This window comes from Chiloscyllium plagiosum, chromosome 14, assembly GCF_004010195.1.
Source record: "Chiloscyllium plagiosum isolate BGI_BamShark_2017 chromosome 14, ASM401019v2, whole genome shotgun sequence".
Taxonomy (NCBI): Eukaryota; Metazoa; Chordata; class Chondrichthyes; order Orectolobiformes; family Hemiscylliidae; genus Chiloscyllium; species Chiloscyllium plagiosum.
The window spans coordinates 80006182-80014311 of NC_057723.1; the positions used below are offsets into that span (position 1 = coordinate 80006182).

The following is an 8130-nucleotide window of genomic DNA, read 5'->3' on the forward strand; positions in this document are numbered from 1 at the left end:
ATACTAGTCCGATAAAACTCTAATTAAGATTTACCAAAATTCAACTTTTCAAAAACCAGCCAGATGTTGAATTTTCTTTTCTCCTTCTTAGGGCTTTCTGCTTCATGGGTCACAGATCGATAAAGGGACCTTTAAGCAAGCTCTTTTCCGGGCAGTCTGCATGTGTTGGTGGCCTGGCAGTTCTCCTCCCAACTGTTCAATTTTCCCTGGTCTTATATCCCCAGAGCATCGGATTGTGACATTGGCTTTTAAGATTGTCAATATACTAATTTCAAACTTGATTGGAGTTTGGTATTTTTCGGGGTATAATTTAAACTGATTGGTCTAATTCAAATCTATTTTGTTGTTTCCAGGCAACCAACTAATTTAGCTTTCGACCAAGTATTACATGGTTACCTTATTCAGAACACTTGGTGTTGTCAAGTAGTTCTGCTATCTTTTAACTCTCAAAGGTACAGTACACCCACATCTTCATAACAGGTCGGCATGGACTGAAGGATCTGTTTCTGTGCTGTATCACTCTATAACTCTATGAGGTTTTCATCATTGATTGTATATTCAGAGGATGGGATGTGTAGGTCAGACAGAAGGTGGCGAATGCTGATGTCAATGTTGCATGTAGCCATTGTGATATGGTCTGTATAAATATCCTGTCGTTTACTGGGAAAGAGAGTGTCCTAGAGACCACTCTCACATTGCATTGGTAAGGAACTCCGGATAAAGATGAGTTTGTGCTGCTGAACATGAGACATAGACACCTTTTTAAAATCCCCCTCCAACAGGTCATTTTAGAACAAAAATGGCACCCATTGCGCAGAGTAAATAGACACCCTGTGTAACCAGCTGTTATGCATGTTCAGTTCCTGCATCCACTTTAAATGTATATCATTTAATTGATGGTTCTCTCCTCATTCCAAGGTGCATCACTGTGCTGCTTTGCATAAAATATCGAATACATACACATGCTGATATTGTTCTTCTGAATCCCTTTTCACTATTAACCGTGTTTTCAAGTTTTACGTGAGCGTTGAAATTAGGTCTGGAGACATGGATAAAGGAGAGCAGTCATGCTGGTACCAGTCCCAGGGGACACCATCACTGCACAATTCACTCAGTCTGAAATCTAACCATTCATCAGAACTGCCCATCCTTTCACCAGTTGTAGCTCTGTGCCAGCATTGCTCTGATGTGCTTTGATATTGCTATCATGCAGGATCAAAGTCTTTTTGAACGTCCAGGTACTTAACACTAATTATGCGACCCTGATCAATGCTCTCTATTACATCAGCAGAGCGCTCGATCAGACACAATTTATCTTTAAAGAAATCTATGCCAGCCATCGTTTATCAACACATATCCTTCCATTGAGCTTTAGGGAGAGGCTGAACAGGCTGGGGCTATTTTCCCTGGAGCGTCAGAGGCTAAAGGGTGACCTTATAGAGGTTTATAAAATCATGAGGGACATAGATAGTGTAAATAGACAAGGTCTTTTCCGCAGGGTAGCAGAGTCCAAAACTAGAGGGCATAGGTTTCAGGTGAGAGGGGAAAGATTTAAAAGGGACCCAAGGGGCAACTACTTTCATGCAGAGGGTGGTACGAGTATGGAACGAGCTGCCAGAGGAGATAGTGGAGGCTGGTACAATTACAGCATTTAAAAGGCATCTGGATGGGTATATGAATAGGAAGGGTTTGGAGGGATATGGTCCAAGTGCTGGCAATTGGGACTAGATTAATTTAGGATATCTGGTTGGTATGGACGATTTGGACTGAAGGGTCTGTTTCCGTGCTGTACAACTCTGTCTCTGAGACAAGTGAGAGAAGAGTAGGTGTCGTGCTAACATCAAATTTCAACAGTGATGGCAGGCCTTTTCTGGCCATGAAGACAATCAAACGTAACGGTGCTACAGGGTTTGAATTCTGCTTACACAATTCAGGCAGCACGGTGGCTCAGTGGTTTGCAGCAGGGACCTGGGTTCAATTCCCACCTCAGGCAACTGTCTGTGTGGATATTGCACATTCTCCCCGTGTCTGCGTGAGTTTCCTCCGGGTGCTCCGGTTTCCTCCCACAGTCCAAAGATGTGCAGGTTAGGGTGAATCGGTCATGGATAAATGTAGGGGAATGGGTCTGGGTGGGTTGCTCTTCGGAGGGTCAGTGTGGACTTGATGGGCTGAAGGGCCTGTTTCCACACTGTAGGGAATCTAATCTAAAACTCCATGGAATTGCCATATTGTGTGAATTCAGACCAGGTTTCAGTTCAAAGGTGCAGTGCAATCGGCTAAAATCTTCCTCCAGCCGCTGAGTGCAAATGAATGGGACTGTGAATGTACCCCTTGGTCTTGAAATCCCCCATCCTCAGGAAAAGACAACTACCATTAACTCTATCTATACCCCTCATTGTTTTATAAACTTCTATAAGGTCACTCCTCAACCTCCTACACTCCAGTGAAAGAAGTCCCAGCCTCTCCTTATAACTCAAACCTTCCATAACCGGCAACATCCTGGTAAATCTCTTCTCCAGCTTAATCATATCCTTCCTATAACAGGGAGACCAGAACTGGACACAGTATTCCAAAAAAGACCTCACCAATGTCCTGTATAACCTCAACATGACATCCCAACTCCGATACTCAAAGGTCTTACCAAGGAAGGCAAGTGTGCCAAAGGACATTTTAACCACCTTGTCAATATGTGACGCAAGGTAGTTTGCGTGTAGAATGAACTTCCTGAGGAAGTGGTGGGTGTGGGTACAGTTACAACATTTAAAAGACATTTGGATAAGGACATGAATAGGAAAGGTTTGGAGGGATATGGGCCAGCAGCAGGCAGGTGGGACTAGTTTAGTTTGGGATTATGGTCGGCATGGACTGATTAGGCCGAAGGGTCTGTTTCCATGCTGTGTGACTCTATGGTGGAGAATGAGGGAAATTCAGGGGATGGGGCCTACCACTGCCTCATTGTCACGGTCAACCCTCATCTGCCTTATTCCCCTTGTCCGACAGTTACCCCATTCTCTGCCCCACTGGTGGCACTTCCCACCTTGGCACTAACATGCAGCTATATTGGGTTGGCGCTACCCAAAAGTATTCCATGCACAATCAAAAATACAAACAGGGAAGGCAGGGATCGGGTTCATGGGAACTACGTGTCATCTCTGACCTCCAAATGCTTAATTGCTTCACTTACCATTAAGCAACTTCAAGTTATTCAAGTCAGGAAACAGGTCTCCTTGCCTGCCCTTGAATATCTCAGCAGGCACTTCACTGATCAATATGAATCACACAAGCCTTGGGATTGGCATTTTAATTGATATTGCAATAGTGACTACTCAGTAGCTGAATACTAACACAGGCTGATCATTCAGGCAGCTTAACTCTGTGCTTCAGTGCTGCTTATAATATCTGCAAATCTACTGCAGGAGAGTTACCAAGTTACCACTGTGTATTGCAAGTATCTATATTAAAAAACAGGTTACATTTGTATAGTGCCTTAACATGGTAATTAACTCCCAAGGTGGTTGACAAAAGCAAAATGAGATCAAAACTGATATGAAGGCAAAAAGGAGACGTAAACATAGGTGACTAAATACTTGATTATGGAGATATTGTGGGAGGGAGAGAGGTGGAGAGGCAACAAGGTTTTAAGGAGGGAATTTCAGAGATAAGAGCCCGGACAGCAGAAAGTGTCATTTAAGTGATCAATTTTTGGAGGAAGGACAGATTTGGAAAAGTGCAGAATTCACAGAGTGTTCTACACCTGGAGGGGTAATAATGGAAATGGGAAGGGATGATGCCAGAATGCGATTTGAATCAAAGAGAAAGAATTTTAAAATCGAGCTGCTAGTGGAAGGTTAATGGGGTGTCATTGAGTCTCGGTGAGAGCAAGAAGCAATGTTTTGATTTTTTTTTCCTCTTCGCCCACTCTACCGCCTAACTGCGGTAATGCTTATTTTTTTCCCCAGCACCCATGTTGTGTGTGTGCAAGTGTGAGACACAGTGAAAGACACAAAGTGTACAGATCTTCATTCAATTCCAGGAAGAGAGGTCAGTGACAAGCAATGCCCTTCTCGTCAAAGGGCAATGCTGCATGATCAAAAATGTGAAGGGGAGGAGCAATGTTTTGAATGAGCTTACAGAGGGTAAATGATTGGCTGTCAGCCATGGGTCCATTAGAAGACTCCAGCATTGGGGTAATGAGACCCTGTATTAGGAATTGTAGCAATTGATGGAATCGGTCGAATGCACACTGCATGTGTCCACTGCAGGCTGCAGAGAGTTATCAGCTAGCTATAGTGTTCATGTGAAACTCTGTGAATGTAGAACACATTCTGAATGGGCTTGAGCAATGCCAACACACTCATGCTCTATAGGTGGCATTCCGTTTCCATGGCACCTCTCAGACTTCCAACACGGATCATCACCCGTTGAAACTGTGTCTGTTCAAAATATAACCTTTTCTCTTAATTCTATTTTTATAACGATAATGTAAAAGAATATAATGGCACACCGAGGTACTGGCTATCATTAAGCCAATCTTCTTGCCTCGCGTCTTATGGGGAATTGTAATGCTCTCACCATAACTCCTGATCTTGATCCACTCAGGGATAACTTGCAGCACAGAACAAGGCACATACGCAAGACACTAAATTGCTCGGCCAAGTGACCACTGATAAATGAAGAGCTTTGTCAATATTCCCTTGAAAAGAACTGAAGCTGAAATAGCATGCACGCTGCAGATGTACTGTCATTGCCAGCACATCTAAACTCTAACATGCTGTTTGCTACAGCATTGAGGATGGATAGCCACGTAGGTTGAAATGATTTTCTGCGCCACATCATCGGTTTCTGTGGACCTGAACTGGCCGAGCAACAACGTGCAATGCTTGAGATTCTCCCTCAGGTACCTCATTCTATATTTCGTACCATCCTTTATATTATTTTCCGTGATAAGCAACGGCCAAAATATTCATTTCTCTGACTGGCTGACAACACGCATTTAAAATACCTCATGAATGTGCAAATATAAATGTGCCCCATCGCCCCAGACTTCGCCAACTGTCAAGCTGCTGATTCAGCTGAGTTGCTCCCATTTCCTTGAAACAGTGTGAGACAGACATCAGATAGACTTCAGTTCTGCTCTGCTCTGCTGAATTAGTCTACAAAGAAGTAAAACACGATTTAATTCTGTTAGTTGTGGAGAAGATTTATCAAGACATTCACACAGTCAGTGGGCGGTTGTTTTTACGGTCAAGGTCACCCCAAGATGGTTTTCCACTGGGTAGGGTGAGGAGTTGGAACAAATATCCCGATTATTTATTAAAGGATAGAAACAGCAAAGCACTTTTCATTGCGTCTCACCTTACCAGCTCCAGTTTCAGAGGATCTCCCACTTCAAAACATCAATTTTATATCAGTATTATCAAAAACAGATTTAAAAACAACTCTAAGGCATATAAAGTCATAGAGTCATACAGCACGGAAACAGACCCTTTGATCCACACCGACCAAAATCCCGAACTAAACTAGTCCCACCTGGCCCACAACCCTCCAAACCTTTCCGATTCATGTACCTTTTTAAATGTATTTTTAAAAGTTGTAATTGTACCCATGTCCACCACTTCCTCAGGAAGTTCACTCCACACCCTCTGTGGAAACAATTTGCCCCCTGGGTCTTTTAAAAATCTCTCTCCTTTCACCTTAAAAATGTGCCACTTAGTCTTGAAATCCTCTACCCTGGGGAAAGGACATCCGCCATTAACTCTATCTGTACGTCTCATTATTTTATAAACGTCTATAATCGATGTATATTTAGATTTAGAGTCATGGTAACAGGCTCTTCGGCCCAACACATTTAGTATAGTTAGTCAGAAACATATCAGACAACTGAACAAAGATAGCTGTTAACATCACGTGACTGCATCTAGCAGTATACTTCCGGAACCTTCTACAGAAATCAAAGTTGACTGGACAATCAGTGTCTCATGTACTGCCTGAAAGGACTGGAATGCTAACTATTATGTTATAAATTGCTGCAGAGACCAATTATCTTCCAGGTATCCAATAGCATTACAAGGTATGATATCCTGGAAGAAAATATTAATGACATTCCACTTAGCTTCTGAGAAGGGTGGTGGAAAATAGACCATCAGCAACGCTAACCTTTATCTCAATAGTACCTGTTCTACTTAACTTGAAGGAGGTAGGAAACTTGGTCACATGATTCTTACAGTACTGAACTTTTAATTACACAATTTTGAGATTATTTGAAGGGGTTGCTTCATCCAACATCAAAGCGTCAAACTACGTGCTACAAATGAACAGCTGGTGGCCCGTGAAAAGCAGCCAGCGCCCTGTAGTTTGTGTTCCCTGCAAGTAATCAACATCTTTTCCACAAAACAGTGAGGCAGAAGTTATACTTGAGCAATATGCCTTAGAGTTGAAACTTTATTGCTGGAACAGCACAGCAGGTCAGGCAGCATCCAGGGAACAGGAGATTCGACGTTTCGGGCACAGGCCCTTCTTCAGGAAGGGCCCTCCATTCCTGAAGAAGGGCCTGTGCCCGAAACGTCGAATCTCCTGTTCCCTGGATGCTGCCTGACCTGCTGTGCTGTTCCAGCAATAAAGTTTCAACTTTGATCTCCAGCATCTGCAGACCTCACTTTCTCCTCCAATATGCCTTAGACAACTTTCAAAGGAATTTTAATAAGAAGTGACACGTTATGACTCCTGAAGTGCTGGCAGTTCAGGTCATCGTCAGTTGTGCTGTGGTGCACCACCTTTGTATTCAAAACAGTCACAGTCTAAATCCAAAGCCAGCCCCAGACATGTCACCTGATGAAGGAGCGTCGCTCCGAAAGCTAGTGTGCTTCCAATTAAACCTGTTGGACTGTAACCTGGTGTTGTGTGATCTTTAACTCAGTTTTGGATTGTAAGCTAGAAAATAAATGCTAGGCTCAGTAAGGACCACTGCTGTACTGTTCAGTCAGAGGCAGGGTTCATTTCATGTACCCTTAGAAATGAGGGTGGGCGTTGGGGATACTTTGCAAAAAAAACATGCCTACAAAAATACAAATGGAAAGGGATAAAAAAACTTCAACAACTTTAGTACGAAACAACCAAGATGAAACGCTTAAATGTAAATATGTCGACTCCTAAGCTTTGTGAGAGTGAACTGGAAAAGATGGCCACCGAGCAAAATTAAAGACCAAAGTCTTTCTTTATGAATTTAATCTGCCATTTGTTTGTTCAACAGTACAGCTTTCGATCAATATGTCACTTGCATTCTCTTCACACTCATTAGGCTATATTCCAAAATTTAAAGTAGCAATGGTACTATGATTGGTTTGTCTCCTGTGAGTTGAAAGGGCAGGACAGGAACAGGTAGGGTTTTCACTGCTGACTGGCACACAGCGACCCTCTGCAGGTAGCTGATGTGATTTGGATGGCAGTCATCATGAATTAACAATGGGTCTGCACTTGCTATTTTTATGAACTGTTTGTCGGCTTATTTTAATGCAAATGATTCTCTGGTAGAGGCAAGAGAGTTTTTAATTAATTTACTAATGTGACTTAGGTTCACAATAAATTATTAATCAAATCACAAATGTTAACAACACTGGGCTCATAAATGATGTCTGATACAACGGAGAGTTCCCAGCACAGATTAGAATCCACTGCAGGGATGTTGCTCCAGTCCCTGGCTCATGAGATAGTTATGACAGTTGATTTTAATTTTCCCTTAGGATTTCCAAACTTGGCATTTTCTCATTGGCCATTGGTTATCATATCCTGTGGGAATATGAAAGTATTATTTTGGAGGCAGTTTCTGCAGATTGCTCACTGTACACCATCAGAAGGATTGATTCACAGCAGCCAAGTTCCGATGCTGAGTTACTTTGTCTTGTTGCTGCATTGCCAACGTGACCAACTTCCTGCTGGTTACTCATTTCAATCTGACTATCCTTCCCCCTCCCCTACCCATCCCACACTCTCCCCCTCCTAATCCCTACCCCTCACCTTCCCATTCCACCCCCTCGTCTTCCCAATCCCTATCCTTCACCTTTCGATCCCATCCCCTCCCCTTCCCCTTCCCATCCCATCCTCTCACATTTCCAACGTGCACCCCTACATTTC

The 8130-nt window shown here is 43.0% G+C and overlaps 1 protein-coding gene across 1 annotated transcript in view; it reads left to right on the top strand.

Annotated features, from left to right (window-relative positions):
- Positions 1-8130, top strand: part of LOC122556838 (shootin-1-like) — a 119354-nt gene that overhangs the window by 62716 nt on the left and 48508 nt on the right.